General features: G+C 53.6%; 1 long non-coding RNA gene across 1 annotated transcript in view; it reads left to right on the top strand.

Annotated features, from left to right (window-relative positions):
* The first annotated feature begins 17,235 nt into the window (after nt 1-17,235).
* LOC308187252 overlaps nt 17,236-19,337 on the top strand; it is a 99,625-nt gene continuing 97,523 nt past the window's right edge. The window contains exon 1 of the long non-coding RNA XR_013944550.1: nt 17,236-17,412. This is a non-coding gene — a long non-coding RNA (uncharacterized lncRNA). The remainder of the gene's footprint in view (nt 17,413-19,337) is intronic.

The following is a 19,337-nucleotide window of genomic DNA, read 5'->3' as shown; positions in this document are numbered from 1 at the left end:
AGTGAGTCCAGAGAGTGCACTGGCACCACTGGGGATGCGGTACCGGGAGTCCAGAGAGTGCTTTGGCACCACTGGGGATGCACTGCAGTGAGTCCAGAGAGTGCACTGGCACCAATGGGGATGCAGTGCAGTGAGTCCAGGGAGTGCTCTGTCACCACTGGGGATGCAGTACAGTAGGTCCACAGAGTGCACTGGCACCACTGGGGATGCAGTGCAGTGAGTCCAGAGAGTGCACTGGCACCATTGGGGATGCACTTCAGTGACTCAAGAGACTGCACTGGCACCACTGGGGATGCACCTCAGTGAGTCCAGAGAGTGCACTGGCACCACTGGGGATGCACCTCAGTGAGTCCAGAGAGTGCACTGGCACCACTGGGGATGCACTTCAGTGACTCCAGAGAGTGCACTGGCGCCACTGGGGATGCAGTGCAGTGAGTCCAGAGAGTGCACTGGCACCACTGGGGATGCACTTCAGTGACTCCAGAGAGTGCACTGGCACCACTGGGGATGCAGTGCAGTGAGTCCAAAGACTTCACTGGCACCACTGGGGATGCAGTGCAGTGAGTCCAGAGAGTTCACTGGCACCACTGGGGATGCAGTGCAGTGAGTCCACAGAGTGCACTGGCACCACTGGGGATGCAGTGCAGTGAGTCCAGAGAGTGCACTGGCACCACTGGGGATGCACTTCAGTGAGTCCAGAGAGTTCACTGGCACCACTGGGGATGCACTGCAGTGAGTCCAGAGATTGCACTGGCACCACTGGAGATGCAGTGCAGTGAGTCCAGAGAGTGCACTGGCACCACTGGTGATGCCCTGCAGTGAGTCCAGAGATTGCACTGGCACCACTGGGGATGCAGTACAGTGAGTCCACAGAGTGCACTGGCACCAATGGGGATGCACTGCAGTGAGTCCACAGAGTGCACTGGCACCACTGGGGATGCAGTGACGCGAGTCCAGAGAGTGCACTGGCACAACTGGGGATGAACTGCAGTCATTCCAGAGAGTGCACTGGCACATGTGGGGATGCAGTGACGCGAGTCCACAGAGTGCACTGGCACCAATGGGGATGCACTGCAGTGAGTCCACAGAGTGCACTGGCACATGTGGGGATGCAGTGACACGAGTCCAGAGAGTGCACTGGCACCACTGGGGATGCACTTCAGTGAGTCCAGAGAGTGCACTGGCACCACTGGGGATGCAGTGCAGTGAGTCCAAAGACTTCACTGGCACCACTGGGGATGCACTGCAGTGAGTCCAGAGAGTGCACTGGCACCACTGGGGATGCAGTGAAGTGAGTGCAGAGAGTGCACTGGCACCACTGGGGATGCAGTGCAGTGAGTCCACAGAGTGCACTGGCACCACTGGGGATGCAGTGCAGTGAGTCCAGAGAGTGCACTGGCACCACTGGGGATGCAGTGCAGTGAGTCCAGAGAGTGCACTGGCACCACTGTGGATGCAGTGCATTGAGTCCAGTGAGTGTACTGGCACCACTGGGGATGCACTGCATTGAGCCCAGAGAGTGCACTGGCACCACTGAGAATACACTTCAGTGAGTCCAGAGAGTGCACTGGCACCACTGGGGATGCAGTGCAGTGAGTCCAGAGAGTTCACTGGCACCACTGGCGATGCACTGCAGTGAGTCCAGAGAGTGCACTGGCACCACTGGGGATGCAGTGCAGTGAGTCCAGAGAGTGCACTGGCACCACTGGTGATGCACTGCAGTGAGTCCAGAGATTGCACTAGCACCACAGGGGATGCAGTACAGTGAGTCCACAGAGTGCACTGGCACCACTGGGAATGCAGTACAGTGAGTCCAGAGAGTGCACTGGCACCACTGGGGATGCAGTGCAGTGAGTCCAGAGATTGCACTGGCACCATTGGGCATGCAGTGCAGTGAGTCCAGAGACTTCACTGGCACCACTGGGAATGCAGTGCAGTGAGTCCAGAGAGTGCACTGGCACCACTGGGGATGCAGTGCAGTGAGTCCAGAGAGTGCACTGGCAGCACTGGGGATGCAGTGCAGTGAGTCCAGAGAGTGCACTGGCACCACTGGGGATGCACTGCAGTGAGTCCAGAGAGTACACTGGCACCACTGGGGATGCAGTACAGTGAGTCCAGAGAGTGCACTGGCACCACTGGGGATGCAGTGCAGTGAGTCCAGAGAGTGCACTGGCACCACTGGGGATGCACTGCAGTGAGTCCAGAGATTGCACTGGCACCACTGGGGATACAGTGCAGTGAGTCCAGAGAGTGCACTGGCACCACTGGGGATGCAGTTCAGTGAGTCCAGAGAGTGCACTGGCAGCACTGGGGTTACACTGCAGTGAGTCCAGAGAGTGCACTGGCACCACTGGAGATGCAGTACAGTGAGTCCACAGAGTGCACTGGCACATGTGGGGATGCACTGCAGTGAGTCCAGAGAGTGCACTGGCACCACTGGGGATGCGGTGCAGTGAGTCCAGAGAGTGCACTGGCACCACTGGGGATGCAGTGCAGTGAGTCCAGAGAGTGCACTGGCATAACTGGGGATGCGGTACCGGGAGTCCAGAGAGTGCTTTGGCACCACTGGGGATGCACTGCAGTGAGTCCAGAGAGTGCACTGGTACCACTGGAGATGCGGTCCAGTGAGTCCAGTGAATGCACTGGCAGCACTGGGGATGCAGTGCAGTGAGTCCAGAGAGTGCACTGGCACCATTGGTGATGCAGTATAGTGAGTCCAGAGAGTGCACTGGCACCACTGTGGATGCAGTGCAGTGATTCCAGAGAGTGCACTGGCACCACTGAGAATGCACTTCAGTGACTCCAGAGAGTGCACTGGCACCACTGGCGATGCAGTGCAGTGAGTCCAAAGACTTCACTGGCACCACTGGGGATGCAGTGCAGTGAGTCCAGAGTGTGCACTGGCACCACTGGGGATGCAGTGCAGTGAGTCCACAGAGTGTGCACTGGCACCACTGGGCATGCAGCGCAGTGCGCACAGAGAGTGCACTGGCACCACTGGAGATGCAGTACAGTGAGTCCAGTGAATGCACTGGAACCACTGGGGATGCAGTGCAGTGAGTCCAGAGAGTGCACTGGCACCACTGGGGATGCAGTGCAGTAAGTCCAGAGAGTGCACTGGCACCACCGATGATGCAGTACAGTGAGTCCAGTGAGTGCACTGGCACCACTGGGGATGTAGTGCAGTGACTCGAGAGAGCGCACTGGCACCACTGGGGATGCACTGCAGTGAGTCCAGAGAGTGCACTGGCACTACTGGGGATGCAGTGCAGTGAGTATAGAGAGTTCACTGGCACCACTGGCGATGAACTGCAGTGAGCCCAGAGAGTGCACTGGCACCACTGGGGATGCAGTGCAGTGAGTCCAGAGACTTCACTGGCACCACTGGGAATGCAGAGAAGTGAGTCCAGAGAGTGCACTGGCACCACTGGGGATGCAGTGCAGTGAGTCCAGAGAGTGCACTGGCACCACTGGGGATGCACTACAGTGAGTCCAGAGATTGCACTGGCACCACTGGGGATGCAGTTTAGTGAGTCCAGAGAGTGCACTGGCACCACTGGGGATGCAGTGCAGTGAGTCCAGAGATTGCACTGGCACCACTGGGGATGCAGTGCAGTGAGTCCAGAGAGTGCACTGGCACCACTGGGGATGCACTGCAGTGAGTCCAGAGAGTGCACTGGCACCACTGGGGATGCAGTGCAGTGAGTCCAGAGAGTGCACTGGACCAGTGGGGATGCAGTACAGTGAGTCCAGAGAGTGCACTGGCACCACTGGGGATGCAGTGCAGTGAGTCCACAGAGTGCACTGGCACCATTGGGGATGCACTTCAGTGACTCCAGAGACTGCACTGGCACCACTAGGGATGCACCTCAGTGAGTCCAGAGAGTGCACTGGCACCACTGGGGATGCACTTCAGTGACTCCAGATAGTGCACTGGCGCCACTGGGGATGCAGTGCAGTGTGTCCAGAGAGTGCACTGGCACCACTGGGGATGCAGTGCAGTGAGTCCAGAGATTGCACTGGCACCACTGGGGATACAGTGCAGTGAGTCCAGAGAGTGCACTGGCACCACTGGGGATGCAGTGCAGTGAGTCCAGAGAGTGCACTGGCAGCACTGGAGTTGCAGTGCAGTGAGTCCAGAGAGTGCACTGGCACCACTGGGGATGCAGTACAGTGAGTCCACAGAGTGACTGGCACATGTGGGGATGCACTGCAGTGAGTCCAAAGAGGGCACTGGTACCACAGGGGATGCGGTGCAGTGAGTCCAGAGAGTGCACTGGCAGCACTGGGGATGCAGTGCAGTGAGTCCAGAGAGTGCACTGGCACCACTGGGGATGCGGTACCGGGAGTCCAGAGAGTGCTTTGGCACCACTGGGGATGCACTGCAGTGAGTCCAGAGAGTGCACTGGCACCAATGGGGATGCAGTGCAGTGAGTCCAGAGAGTGCTCTGTCACCACTGGGGATGCAGTACAGTAGGTCCACAGAGTGCACTGACACCACTGGGGATGCAGTGCAGTGAGTCCAGAGAGTGCACTGGCACCACTGGGGATGCACTGCAGTGATTCCAGAGAGTGCACTGGCACCATTGGTGATGCAGTATAGTGAGTCCAGAGAGTGCACTGGCACCACTGGGGATGCAGTGCAGTGAGTCCAGAGAGTGCACTGGCACCACTGGGGATGCAGTGCAGTGAGTCCAGAGAGTGCACTGGCACCACTGGGGATGCAGTACAGTGAGTCCACAGAGTGCACTGGACCAGTGGGGATGCAGTACAATTAGTCCAGAGAGTGCACTGGCACCACTGTGGATGCAGTGCAGTGAGTCCAGAGAGTGCACTGGCACCACTGAGAATGCACTTCAGTAACTCCAGAGAGTGCACTGGCACCACTGGCGATGCAGTGCAGTGAGTCGAAAGACTTCACTGGCACCACTGGGGATGCAGTGCAGTGAGTCCAGAGTGTGCACTGGCACCACTGGGGATGCAGTGAAGTGAGTGCAGAGAGTGCACTGGCACCACTGGGGATGCAGTGCAGTGAGTCCACAGAGTGTACTGGCACAACTGGGCATGCAGTGCAGTGAGCACAGAGAGTGCACTGGCACCACTGGAGATGCAGTACAGTGAGTCCAGTGAATGCACTGGAACCACTGGGGATGCAGTGCAGTGAGTCCAGAGAGTGCACTGGCACCACTGGGGATGCAGTGCAGTAAGTACAGAGAGTGCACTGGCACCACCGATGATGCAGTACAGTGAGTCCAGTGAGTGCACTGGCACTACTGGGGATGTAGTGCAGTGACTCGAGAGAGTGCACTGGCACCACTGGGGATGCACTGCAGTGAGTCCAGTGAGTGCACTGGCACTACTGGGGATGCAGTGCAGTGAGTCCAGAGAGTGCACTGGCACCACTGGGGATGCAGTGCAGTGAGTCCAGAGAGTTCACTGGCACCACTGGCGATGCACTGCAGTGAGTCCAGAGAGTGCACTGGCACCACTGGGGATGCAGTGCAGTGAGTCCAGAGATTTCACTGGCACCACTGGGAATGCAGAGAAGTGAGTCCAGAGAGTGCACTGGCACCACTGGGGATGCACTGCAGTGAGTCCAGAGAGTGCACTGGCACCACTGGGGATGCACTACAGTGAGTCCAGAGATTGCACTGGCACCACTGGGGATGCAGTGCAGTGAGTCCAGAGAGTGCACTGGCACCACTGGGGATGCAGTGCAGTGAGTCCAGAGATTGCACTGGCACCACTGGGGCTTCAGTGCAGTAAGTCCAGAGAGTGCACTGGCACCACTGGGGATGCACTGCAGTGAGTCCAGAGAGTGCACTGGCACCACTGGGGATGCAGTGCAGTGAGTCCAGAGAGTGCACTGGACCAGTGGGGATGCAGTACAGTGAGTCCAGAGAGTGCACTGGCACCACTGGGGATGCAGTGCAGTGAGTCCAGAGAGTGCACTGGCACCATTGGGGATGCACTTCAGTGACTCCAGAGACTGCACTGGCACCACTGGGGATGCACCTCAGTGAGTCCAGAGAGTGCACTGGCACCACTGGGGATGCAGTGCAGTGTGTCCAGAGAGTGCACTGGCACCACTGGGGATGCAGTGCAGTGAGTCCAGAGAGTGCACTGGCACCACTGGGGATGCAGTACAGTGAGTCCAGAGAGTGCACTGGCACCACTGGGGATGCACTGCAGTGAGTCCAGAGAGTGCACTGGCACCACTGGGGATGCAGTGCAGTGAGTCCAGAGAGTGCACTGGCACCACTGGGGATGCAGTGCAGTGAGTCCAGAGAGTGCACTGGCACCACTGGGGATGCAGTACAGTGAGTCCAGAGAGTGCACTGGCACCACTGGGGATGCACTGCAGTGAGTCCAGAGAGTGCACTGGCACCACTGGGGATGCAGTGCAGTGAGTCCAGAGATTGCACTGGCACCACTGGGGATGCAGTGCAGTGAGTCCAGAGAGTGCACTGGCACCACTGGGGATGCAGTGCAGTGAGTCCAGAGAGTGCACTGGCACCACTGGGGATGCAGTGCAGTCAGTCCACAGAGTGCAATGGCACCACTGGGGATGCAGTGCAGTGAGTCCAGAGAGTGCACTGGCACCACTAGGGATGCACTTCAGTGACTCCAGAGAGTGCACTGGCACCGCTGGGGATGCAGTGCAGTGAGTCCAAAGACTTCACTGGCACCACTGGGGATGCAGTGCAGTGAGTCCAGAGAGTGCACTGGCACCACTGGGGATGCAGTGAAGTGAGTGCAGAGAGTGCACTGGCACCACTGGTGATGCAGTGCAGTGAGTCCAGAGATTGCACTGGCACCACTGGGGATGCAGTGCAGTGAGTCCAGAGAGTGCACTGGCACCACTGGGGATGCAGTGCAGTGAGTCCAGAGAGTGCACTGGCACCACTGTGGATGCAGTGCAGTGAGTCCAGTGAGTGTACTGGCACCACTGGGGATGCACTGCAGTGAGCCCAGAGAGTGCACTGGCACCACTGAGAATGCACTTCAGTGAGTCCAGAGAGTGCACTGGCACCACGGGGGATGCAGTGCAGTGAGTCCAGAGAGTTCACTGGCACCACTGGCGATGCACTGCAGTGAGTCCAGAGAGTGCACTGGCACCACTGGGGATGCAGTGCAGTGAGTCCAGAGAGTTCACTGGCACCACTGGTGATGCACTGCAGTGAGTCCAGAGATTGCACTGGCACCACTGGGGATGCAGTACAGTGAGTCCAGAGAGTGAACTGGCACCACTGGGAATGCAGTACAGTGAGTCCAGAGAGTGCACTGGCACCACTGGGGATGCAGTGCAGTGAGTCCAGAGATTGCACTGGCACCACTGGGCATGCAGTGCAGTGAGTCCAGAGACTTCACTGGCACCACTGGGAATGCAGTGCAGTGAGTCCAGAGAGTGCACTGGCACCACTGGGGATGCAGTGCAGTGAGTCCAGAGAGTGCACTGGCACCACTGGGGATGCACTGCAGTGAGTCCAGAGAGTACACCGGCACCACTGGGGATGCACTACAGTGAGTCCAGAGATTGCACTGGCACCGCTGGGGATACAGTGCAGTGAGTCCAGAGAGTGCACTGGCACCACTGGGGATGCAGTGCAGTGAGTCCAGAGAGTGCACTGGCAGCACTGGGGTTGCAGTACAGTGAGTCCAGTGAATGCACTGGCACCACTGGGGATGCTGTGCAGTGAGTGCAGAGAGTGCACTGGCACCACCTGTGATGCAGTACAGTGTGTCCAGTGAGTGCACTGGCACCACTGGGGATGCAGTGCTGTGACTCCGGAGAGCGCACTGGCACCACTGGGGATGCCGTGCAGTCAGTCCAGTGAGTACACTGGCACCACTGGGGATGCAGTACAGTGAGTCCACAGAGTGCACTGGCACCACTGGGGATGCAGTACAGTGAGTCCAGAGAGTGCACTGGCACCACTGGGGATGCAGTGCAGTGAGTCCAGAGAGTGCACTGGCACCACTGGGAATGCACTACAGTGAGTCCAGAGATTGCACTGGCACCACTGGGGATACAGAGCAGTGAGTCCAGAGAGTGCACTGGCACCACTGGGGATGCAGTGCAGTGAGTCCAGAGAGTGCACTGGCACCACTCGGGATGCAGTGCAGTGAGTCCAGAGAGTGCACTGGCACCACTGGGGATACAGTGCAGTGAGTCCAGAGAGTGCACTGTCACCACTGGGGATGCACTGCAGTGAGTCCAGAGAGTGCACTGGCACCAGTGGGGATGCAGTGCAGTGAGTCCAGAGAGTGCACTGGCACCACTGGGGATGCCCTGCAGTGAGTGCAGAGAGTGCTCTGGCACCACTGGGGATGCAGTCCAGTGAGTCCAGTGAATGCACTGGCACCACTGGGGATGCTGTGCAGTGAGTGCAGAGAGTGCACTGGCACCACCTGTGATGCAGTACAGTGTGTCCAGTGAGTGCACTGGCACCACTGGGGATGCAGTGCTGTGACTCCGGAGAGCGCACTGGCACCACTGGGGATGCAGTGCAGTCAGTCCAGTGAGTACACTGGCACCACTGGGGATGCAGTGCAGTGAGTCCAGAGAGTGCACTGGCACCACTGGGGATGCAGTGCAGTGAGTCCAGAGAGTGCACTGGCACCACTGGGGATGTGTCCAGTAAGTCCAGTGAGTGCACTGGCACCACTGGGGATGCAGTGCAGTCAGTCCAGTGAGTGCACTGGCACCACTGGGGGTGCAGTACAGTGAGTCCAGAGAGTGCACTGGCACCACTGGGGATGCCCTGCAGTGAGTCCAGTGAGTGCACTGGCACCACTGGGGATGCAGTGCAGTGAGTCCAGAGAGTGCACTGGCACCACTGGGGATGCAGTGCTGTGACTCCAGAGAGTGCACTGGCACCACTGGGGATGCACTGCAATGAGTCCAGAGAGTGCACTGGCACCACTGGGGATGCACTGCAGTGAGTCCAGAGAGTGCACTGTCACCACTGGGGATGCAGTACAGTGAGTCCAGAGAGTGCACTGGCACCACTGGGGATTCAGTACAGTGAGTCCAGAGAGTGCACTGGCACCACTGGGGATGCAGTGCAGTGAGTCCAGAGAGTGCACTGGCACCACTGGGGATGCAGTGCAGTGAGTCCAAAGACTTCACTGGCACCACTGGGGATGCAGTGCAGTGAGTCCAGAGAGTGCACTGGCACCACTGGGGATGCAGTGAAGTGAGTGTAGAGAGTGCACTGGCACCACTGGGGATGCACTGCAGTGAGTCCAGAGAGTGCACTGGCACCACTGGGGATGCACTTCAGTGAGTCCAGAGAGTGCACTGGCACTACTAGGGATGCAGTGCTGTGAGTCCAGAGAGTGCACTGGCACCACTGGGGATGCAGTGCAGTGAGTCCAGAGAGTGCACTGGCACCACTGGGGATGCAGTGCAGTGAGTCCAGAGAGTGCACTGGCACCACTGGGGATGTACTGCAGTGAGTCCAGGGATTGCACTGGCACCACTGGGGATGCAGTGCAGTGAGTCCAGAGATTGCACTGGCACCACTGGGGATGCAGTACAGTGAGTCCAGAGAGTGCACTGGCACCACTGGTGATGCAGTGCAGTGAGTCCAGAGATTGCAGTGGCACCACTGGGGATGCAGTGCAGTGAGTCCAGAGACTTCACTGGTACCACTGTTAATGCAGTGCAGTGAGTGCAGAGAGTGCACTGGCACCACTGGGAATGCAGTGCAGTGAGTACACAGAGTGCACTGGCACCACTGGGGATGCAGTGCAGTGAGTCCAGAGAGTGCACTGGCACCACTGGGGATGCAGTGCAGTGAGTCCAGAGAGTGCACTGGCACCACTGGGGATGCAGTACAGTGAGTCCAGAGAGTGCACTGGCACCACTGGGGATGCAGTGCAGTGAGTCCAGAGAGTGCACTGGCACCACTGGGGATGCACTACAGTGAGTCCAGAGATTGCACTGGCACCACTGTGGATGCAGTGCAGTGAGTCCAGAGAGTGCACTGGCACCACTGGGGATGCTGTGCAGTGAGTGCAGAGAGTGCACTGGCACCTCATGTGATGCAGTACAGTGTGTCCAGTGAGTGCACTGGCACCACTGGGGATGCAGTGCTGTGACTCCGGAGAGCGCACTGGCACCACTGGGGATGCAGTGCAGTCTGTCCAGTGAGTGCACTGGCACCACTGGGGATGCAGTGCAGTGAGTCCAGAGATTGCACTGGCACCACTGGGGATGCAGTGCTGTGACTCCAGAGAGTGCACTGGCACCACTGGGGATGCAGTGCAGTGAGTCCAGAGAGTGCACTGGCACCACTGGGGATGCACTGCAGTGAGTCCAGAGAGTGCACTGGCACCACTGGGGATGCAGTGCAGTGAGTCCAGAGAGTGCACTGGCACCACTGGGGATGCACTGCAGTGAGTCCAGAGAGTGCACTGGCACCACTGGGGATGCAGTGCAGTGAGTCCAGAGAGAGCACTGGCACCACTGGGGATGCACTACAGTGAGTCCACAGAGTGCACTGGCACCACTGGGGATGCTCTGCAGTGAGTCCAGAGATTGCACTGGCACCACTGGGGATGCAGTGCAGTGAGTCCAGAGAGTGCACTGGCACCACTGGGGATGCAGTGCTGTGACTCCAGAGAGCGCACTGGCACCACTGGGGATGCAGTGCAGTGAGTGCAGAGAGTGCACTGGCACCACTGGGGATGCACTTCAGTGAGTTCAGAGAGTGCACTGGCACCACTGGGGATGGGTTTCAAGCCAACTGCATTAACCGCTCATGCTTCTTTCTTATGAGACGTTAGTAAACCAATTACATAGCCTTGTCAAGACTAAATCACAGGTAAAAATCCTGTACATCTCATGTGGCCAACCACTCCCAACTAGGATTCCAAGAACCAGGAGGTTCGGTGAAAATAGGGCTAGTGCTATTAGAGGGGTGATTATTAGGGTAAGCCCTAAGCTGTCTTTAATGGAGAAGTATGGGTGGAATGGGATTTTGTCGCAGTCTGATACGATTCCTAGTGGGTTATTTGAGCCTGATTCGTGTAGGAAGGTTAGGTGGACTAGGGTGATTCCTGCAATTAGGAAGGGCAGTAGGAAGTGGATGGCGAAGAATCGGGTTAAGGTTGGATTGTCTACTGAGAATCCTCCTCAGGCTCATTCTACTAGAGTTTGCCCAATGTACGGGATGGCTGAGAATAGGTTGGTGATTACGGTGGCCCCTCAGAATGACATTTGTCCTCATGGGAGGACATACCCTACGAAGGCAGTTGCTATTAGGGTGAGTAGGAGGATTACTCCTGTGTTTCAGGTTTCTTTGTATAGGTAGGAGCCGTAGTAGAGGCCTCGTCCGATGTGTAAGTAGATGCAGATAAAGAAGAGCGAAGCACCGTTGGCGTGGAGGTTGCGGATGAGCCATCCGTACTGGACGTCTCGGCATGTGTGAGCTACTGAGGAGAAGGCGAGTGAAGTGTCTGCGGTGTAGTGTATGGCTAGTAGCAGGCCTGTTAGGATTTGTGTGGCTAAGCAGATGGCTAGAAGGGAGCCGAAGTTTCATCAGGCAGAGATGTTGAAGGGGGCGGGTAGGTCGATTAGGGAGTTGTTGATTATTTTTAGTAGGGGATGGGATTTGCGGATGTTAGGGGCCATTAGTGAGTCTGTGTGTTATTAGGATTATTACCAGGATGGAGAGGGCGAAGGATCCTAGGTAGGCCTTAATTAGCCCTGTGTGTATTGAGGTTGCGGCTTTGCTTGCGGCTACTTGTAGTTCAGCAAGGCCCTCTGGCCCTATTTTTTTGAGTCAGGAGAGGTCGATCAAGTGTAGGGCAATGTTTTGTCCCTTTTCTAGTAGGTTTTTGGAGAAGAATCGGTGTACTAGGGGGTTGAAGTACCCTAATGCAGAGGAGAAGTTTATGAGGGGGTTTGGTTTGGGGTGAGTGAGGGTGTGTGTTATGTTCGATAGTTCTAGGGCTAGGATGATTCCTAGGATTGTTATGAGGATGGCAGCGGTTTTGGTGATAAGGGGTATGGTTATTGGGGGGGTTTTGGTTGGTGTGATGAAAGAGGTAATGATTATTCCTGCTGTAATGCTGCCTAGGGCGAGTCGGGTTAGGGGGGGCGGTGATTAGTGGGTTGTTTTCGTTTATTGATACTATTGGGGGGATTCGGGTTTGTCCAGCTTGGACTAGGATGGTTATGCGGATGCTGTAGGTTGCGGTGAATGCTGTGGCTATAAGGGTTAGGAGTAGGGCTCAAGTATTTAGGTATGATGTGTTTAAGCTTTCGATGATGAGGTCTTTTGAGTAGAATCCGGCTAGGAATGGGGTTCCTATCAGCGCCAGGTTTCCGATGGTTAGGCAGGAAGTAGTGACTGGGAGTATTTTCTGTAGGCCTCCTATCTTTCGGATGTCTTGTTCTCCGTTTAGGTTGTGGATGATAGACCCTGAGCATAGGAATAGTATGGCTTTAAAGAAGGCATGGGTTGAGATGTGTAGGAAGGCTAGTTGTGGGAGGTTTAGTCCGATAGTGACTATTATTAGTCCTAGTTGGCTGGATGTTGAGAAAGCAATGATTTTTTTGATGTCATTTTGGGTTAGGGCGCATGTGGCAGCGAATAGGGTTGATAGAGCACCTAGGCATAGGCAGGCAGTTAGGGCTGTGTGGTTGGTGGCTAGCAGGGGGTGCATGCGGATGAGCAGGAAGATTCCGGCTACTACTATGGTACTGGAGTGCAGTAGGGCTGATACTGGGGTGGGGCCTTCTATTGCTGCGGGCAGTCATGGGTGGAGTCCAAATTGGGCGGATTTTCCTGCGGCTGCGAGGATTAATCCTATGAGGGGGAGGATTGGGGTTTGGTGGGGGTGTACGGCTTGTTGGATCTCTCAGGTGTTGAATGTTGAAGCTAGTCATGCTATGCTCAGGATCAGTCCGATGTCTCCGATTCGATTGTAGATTACGGCTTGTAGGGCGGCGGTGTTGGCATCTGCTCGGCCTTGTCATCAGCCGATGAGAAGGAAGGACATGATTCGTACTCCTTCCCAGCCTACGAATAGGAGGAATATGTTGTTTGCGGTTGTTAGGAGGAGTATGGCGACTAGGAATGTCAGTAGGTAGGTGAAAAATTTTGTTACGTATGGCTCTGAGGCCATGTATCATATGGCGAATTGTAGGATTGATCATGTTACAAATAGGGCGATTGGAAGAAATGTTATTGAGTATTGGTCTATTTTTAGGCTCAGGGGGATTTTAAAGTTTATAATGAATTTTCACTCCCAGTGGCAGGTGACAGATTCTACTCCCGAGTAGATGAATGCGGTTGTAGGGGCTAGGCTAATTAGGAATGCGGTTTTAACAGCGCGGGTGGTGGCTTGTGGGGTGTTTTTAAAGTTTTTAAATAGAAATGGCAGGATGATTGGGGTTAGGAGGATTGTCAGCGTGAGTAGTGTGAGGGAGTTGATTAGTAGTGTGGGGTTCACTCCTTTTACTTGGATTTGCACCAAGATGGGTGGTTCCTAAGACCAGTGGATTGCTGTTATCCTTTAAAAGTAAGGGGGCTGAGGTTTTAGGCTCAGATGTAAGAGTTAGCAGCTCTTGTTGGTTAAACCCTCCCCTCGGCAGGTAAGAAGGTTTGAACTTCTATTCTTAGAATCACAGTCTAATGTTTGGTTTAAACTATACTTGCATGAGGGGATTCCGGAGATCAGTTCGGGTTTGAGGATTAGGAGGAATATTGGGATAATGTGGAGTGTTATGAGCAGGTGTTCTCGCGTGGTTGAGTTTTGCATAGATGTGATGTGGGAGGGGATTGAGCCTCGTTGGGTCATTAGTAGTATGAATAAGGTGTAGGAGGCGGTTAGTAGGGTTGCGATTCCTGTTAGGATGATCGTGAAGGCAGATCAGTTGAATAAGGTGATTATAATGGTTAGCTCTGCTATGAGGTTTGTTGTTGGGGGTAAGGCTATGTTTGTTAGATTGGCCAGCAATCATCAGGTAGCTATGAGTGGTAGGACAGGTTGTAGGCCTCGTGTGAGTAGTAGAATTCGGCTGTGCGTACGTTCATAGTTTGTGTTGGCTAGGCAGAATAGTATGGAGGAAGTTAGTCCATGGGAAATTATTAGGATCATTGCCCCTGAGAATGATCAGTGGGTTTGGATTATTCCTGCGGCGATAACTAGGCCTATGTGGCTAACGGATGAATAAGCGATTAGTGATTTTAGGTCTGTCTGTCGTAGGCAGATTGAGCTAGTCATTAGGGCGCCTCACAGGGCCAGGGTTAGGAAGGGGTAGTGCAGGAGGTTGGACAGTGGGCCCATAAATAGAGTGACTCGTATAATTCCGTATCCTCCTAGCTTTAGTAGTAGGGCGGCGAGGAGTATTGATCCTGCGATGGGTGCTTCTACGTGGGCTTTTGGCAGTCAGAGGTGTAGGCCGTATAGTGGGGCTTTTACTATGAATGCTACGAGCAGTGCTAGACCTGATAGTATTCCTGTCCATGAGGTGGATAGGGTTGGGTGGGTTAGTTGTAGGGTTGGCAGGTGCAGGGTGCCAATTTTCACGTATAGGTGTATGATTGTGATTAGCAGGGGTAGAGAGCTTACTGGCGTGTAGAATAGCAGGTAGATGCCAGCGCTTAGGCGTTCTGGTTGGTTCCCCCATCGGGTGATTAAGATTAGGGTGGGAATGAGGGTTGCTTCAAATGAGATGTAAAATAGTGCTAGTTCTGTGGTGGAAAAGGCTAGTAGGATGAATGGCTGGACTGCGACTAAGGTTGAGATAAAGATTCGTTTGCGTTGTAGGGGTTCTTGTTGCAGGTGGTTTTGGCTTGCTATGATTATGAGTGGGAGTAGTCAGCAGGATAGTACTAGGAGGGGGGATGAGATTTGGTCAATTCCTGTTCAGTTGGATAAAAATTTGTAGGGGTAGTAGGTTGGGATTAATCACTGTAGGCTTAGGGCAGCGATTAGGAGGCTGTATAAGGTGGTGTTAGTCCATAGAAATTTTGGTGGAGACAGCAGGGCTGTTGGAAGAAGTATGATTGTGGGTAGGATGATTTTTAGCATTGCAGGAGGTTTAGGTTGTGTAGATGGTCGGAGCCATGTGTGCGGGTGGAGGCTACTAGGATGGCCAGGCCTGTGCCCGCCTCACACGCTGAGAAGGTTAGCATGAGAATTGGTACCATGGTGAATGAGGAGACTTGGTTTTCGATGGATCATATTGATAGGCCTACGAATATCGATAATATTATGCTTTCAAGGCATAGTAGGGCGGATACTAGGTGGGTTCGGTGGAAGGCTAGTCCTAGTCCGCTGAAAATGAAGGCTGAGTAGAAGCTTAAATGTAGGGGCGACATAAGAAAGTTACAGGGTTGGCTGTAATCTGCTGGGTCGAAACCAGCTATCTTTTTGGTTAGACTAACTTTCTGTTATTCTGCTCATTCTAGGCCCCCTTGAATTCACTCGTAGGCCAGTCCGAGTGTTAGGAGAAGGAGGATCACTACAGTTCAGGTGAGGGTCATTAGGGGGGATTGGAGTTGGACGGCTCATGGCAGGGGGAGTAGGAGGGCGATTTCTAGGTCGAATAGGACGAACAGGATGGCTACTGAGGAAGAATCGGACTGAGAATGGTAATCGAGCAGATCCAAGTGGGTCGAATCCACATTCGTACGGTGAGAGTTTCTCTGAGTCGGGGTTTATTTGGGCGAGTCAGAAGTTTAATGCGGTTAGGGCGGCGCTTAGGATTGATGATAGGGCGAATATGAACATGAGTGCGTTCATTGCTCTCCTCTGGGTTTATACCAGATTCCAGAGATTGGAAGTCAATTGTAATTAATATACTAGAAGAGCAAGATCCTCATCAGTAGATGGTTATGTAGAGGAATAGTCAGATGACGTCTACGAAGTGTCAGTATCAGGCTGCTGCCTCGAATCCGAAGTGGTGGTCTGATGTAAAGTGGAACTTGATCAGTCGGAAGAGGCAGACGGTCAGGAAGGAGGATCCGATGATTACGTGGAGTCCGTGGAATCCAGTGGCAACGAAGAAGGTAGATCCGTAGACGCTATCGGCGATTGAGAATGGGGCTTCGTGGTATTCTATTGCTTGTAGGGCTGTGAAGTAGAATCCCAGGAGGATCGTTAGGGTTAGGGCGTGGATGGCGTGTTTTCGGTTTCCTTCTGTGATGCTGTGATGGGCTCACGTTACGGTAACGCCTGAGGCTAGTAGGATGGCTGTGTTTAGTAGGGGGACTTCTATCGGGTTGAGTGGTTTGATTCCTGTTGGGGGTCATTGGCCTCCTAGTTCTGGGGTTGGGGCCAGGCTCGAGTGGAAGAACGCTCAGAAGAACCCTAAGAAGAAGAATGCTTCGGATGTGATGAAAAGGATTATGCCGTATCGTAGGCCTTTTTGGACTGTGGGAGTGTGATGGCCTTGGAAGGTGCTTTCTCGTACAATGTCTCGTCATCATTGGAGTATTACTAGGAGTATTGAGATGAGGCCTAGGGTTAGTAGTATGGATGAGTTGTAGTGGAATCACATGATTAATCCTGAGGTTGTGAGTAGGGCGGCGGCTGCCCCGAAGATTGGTCAAGGGCTTGGGTCAACTATGTGGTATGAGTGTGCTTGGTGTGCCATTAGATGTTTTCTTGTAAGTATAGGCTTAGAAGGAGCACGAAGACGTAGGCCTGGATTATGGCTACTGCTACTTCTAGGATGGTTAGGAGTAGTAGGATGATTATTGTTAGGATGGATACTGCAGGAAGGGTGGGTATTAATGCAATGGAGGCTGTAGAGATGAGTTGGATGAGTAAGTGTCCTGCTGTAAGGTTGGCTGTAAGGCGGACTCCGAGGGCTAGGGGGCGGATTAGTAGGCTGGTTGTTTCGATCAGGATTAGTGCGGGGATTAGGGGTGTAGGGGTACCTTCGGGTAATAGGTGGGCTAAAGAGGCTGATGGTTGGTTTCGTAGGCCTGTTAGTAGTGTGGCGAGCCATAGTGGGAAGGCTAGGGCTATGTTCATAGATAGTTGGGTGGTTGGGGTGAATGTATATGGAAGGAGGCCTAGAAGGTTGATTGTAGGAAGTATGATTATTAGGGATGTAAATATTATGGCTCATTTGTGGCCATTTTTGTTGAGTGGGACTATTAGTTGTTTTGTGATTAGGTGAAGGAGTCATGTTTGGATAGTAGAAAGGCGGTTGTTGATTCATCGGTTGTTTGGGGACGGGAATAGTAGGGCTGGGAAGAGTAGGGATAGTAGGATTAAGGGGATGCCGAATAGATTGGGGCTGGAAAATTGGTCAAAGAAGCTTAGGTTCATGGTCAGGATCATGGTGTGGGTTTGGTAGTGAGGGAGGTCTTATTTGATGGGGGGTTGGTTGTGGTGAAGGCTAGTAGTTTTGGTTGGATGAGGAGTGCTAGAGTTAATCAGGTTATAATTATGATTGAAAATCATGGTGCGGGGTTAAGCTGTGGCATATCATTAAGGAGGGGGAAGTCCCTCTTTGGCTAGCTTAAAAGGCTAGTGCTGTTGCATAGCTTCTTAATGATTAGGATGATGATAGAAGGGACGATCAGGCCTCGAAATGTGGGAGTGGGGTTGATTCTACTACAATGGGTATGTAGCTGTGATTAGCCCCGCAAATTTCTGAGCATTGTCCGTAAAAAATCCCAGGCCGGGTGGTAATGAATGAAGTTTGGTTTAGTCGGCCTGGGATTGCGTCTGTTTTAACTCCGAGCGTTGGGACTGCTCAGGAGTGGAGTACGTCTCCTGCAGTAATGATTACGCGGATGGGGGATTCTATTGGGATAACTACGCGGTGGTCAACTTCTAGCAGTCGGAAGTGGCCGTTGGGTAAGTCTGGGGTGGGCACTATGTAGGAGTCGAATGATAGGTCTTTGAAGTCTGTGTATTCGTAGCTTCAGTATCATTGGTGGCCGATGGCTTTTAGGGTGAGGTCTGGTTCATCGATTTCGTCCATTATGTAGAGGATTTGTAGGGATGGGAGGGCGAGGAGTACCAGGACGATAGCAGGTAGGATTGTCCAGATCAGCTCTACTTCTTGGGCGTCTACAGCATTGGACGAGAGTTTTTCTGTTAGTATGTGGGCTAAAAGGTAGAGAACTAGGCTGCAGATAGCTAGGGCAACGATTAGGGCGTGGTCGTGGAATTCAACGAGTTCTTCTATGATGGGTGATGAGGCGTCTTGGAATCCTAGTTGGGAGTGGTTGGCCACATGAGATGTACAGGATTTTTACCTGTGATTTAGTCTTGACAAGGCTATGTAATTGGTTTACTAACGTCTCATAAGAAAGAAGCATGAGCGGTGAATGCAGTTGGCTTGAAACCAGCATGTGAGGGTTCGATTCCTTCCTTTCTTGTACTTGGACGAAGGCCGGTTCCTCGAAAGTATGGTATGGGGGAGGGCAGCCGTGGATTCATTCAACGTTTGTGGTAGTTAGTTCTGGTTGTAGGACTTTTCGTTTGGCCGAAAAGGCTTCTCAGATGATGAATATTAGTATGATTACGGCTACTATTGAGATTAGGGAGCCGATGGAGGAAATGGTGTTTCATAGTGTGTAGGCGTCGGGATAGTCCGAGTATCGTCGGGGTATTCCTGCTAGGCCTAGGAAGTGCTGGGGGAAGAACGTTAGGTTTACTCCTGTAAATATTACCCCGAAGTGGGCTTTTGCTCATGTTTGGTGTAGGGTAAACCCAGTGAGTAGTGGGAATCAGTGAGTAAATCCTGCTAGAATGGCAAAGACGGCGCCTATGGATAGGACGTAGTGGAAGTGGGCAACTACGTAGTACGTGTCGTGCAGGGCGATGTCTAGGGAAGAGTTTGCAAGAACGATTCCTGTTAATCCTCCGATGGTAAATAGGAAGATAAATCCTAGAGCTCATAGTATTGGGGGGTCTCATTTGATTGTTCCTCCGTGCAGGGTGGCTAGTCAGCTAAATACTTTGATTCCGGTAGGGATGGCAATGATTATAGTGGCTGATGTAAAGTAGGCTCGGGTATCAACGTCTATTCCTACTGTAAACATGTGGTGAGCTCAGACGATGAATCCTAGGAAGCCGATGGATAGTATGGCTCAGACTATTCCCATGTAGCCGAAGGGCTCCTTTTTGCCTGAGTAGTACGTGACTACGTGTGAGATGATTCCGAACCCCGGTAGGATCAGAATATAGACTTCTGGGTGTCCGAAGAATCAGAATAGGTGTTGGTACAGGATTGGGTCTCCTCCTCCAGCGGGGTCGAAGAATGTGGTGTTTAGGTTTCGATCAGTTAGTAATATTGTAATACCGGCGGCGAGTACGGGGAGTGATAGAAGGAGTAGGATGGCGGTAATTAG

This window comes from Anser brachyrhynchus, assembly GCF_964034855.1.
Source record: "Anser brachyrhynchus genome assembly, contig: SCAFFOLD_95, whole genome shotgun sequence".
Classification (NCBI taxonomy): Eukaryota; Metazoa; Chordata; class Aves; order Anseriformes; family Anatidae; genus Anser; species Anser brachyrhynchus.
Note: the sequence above shows the minus strand (reverse complement) of the source record. Positions and strands in the feature narration are given on the sequence as shown.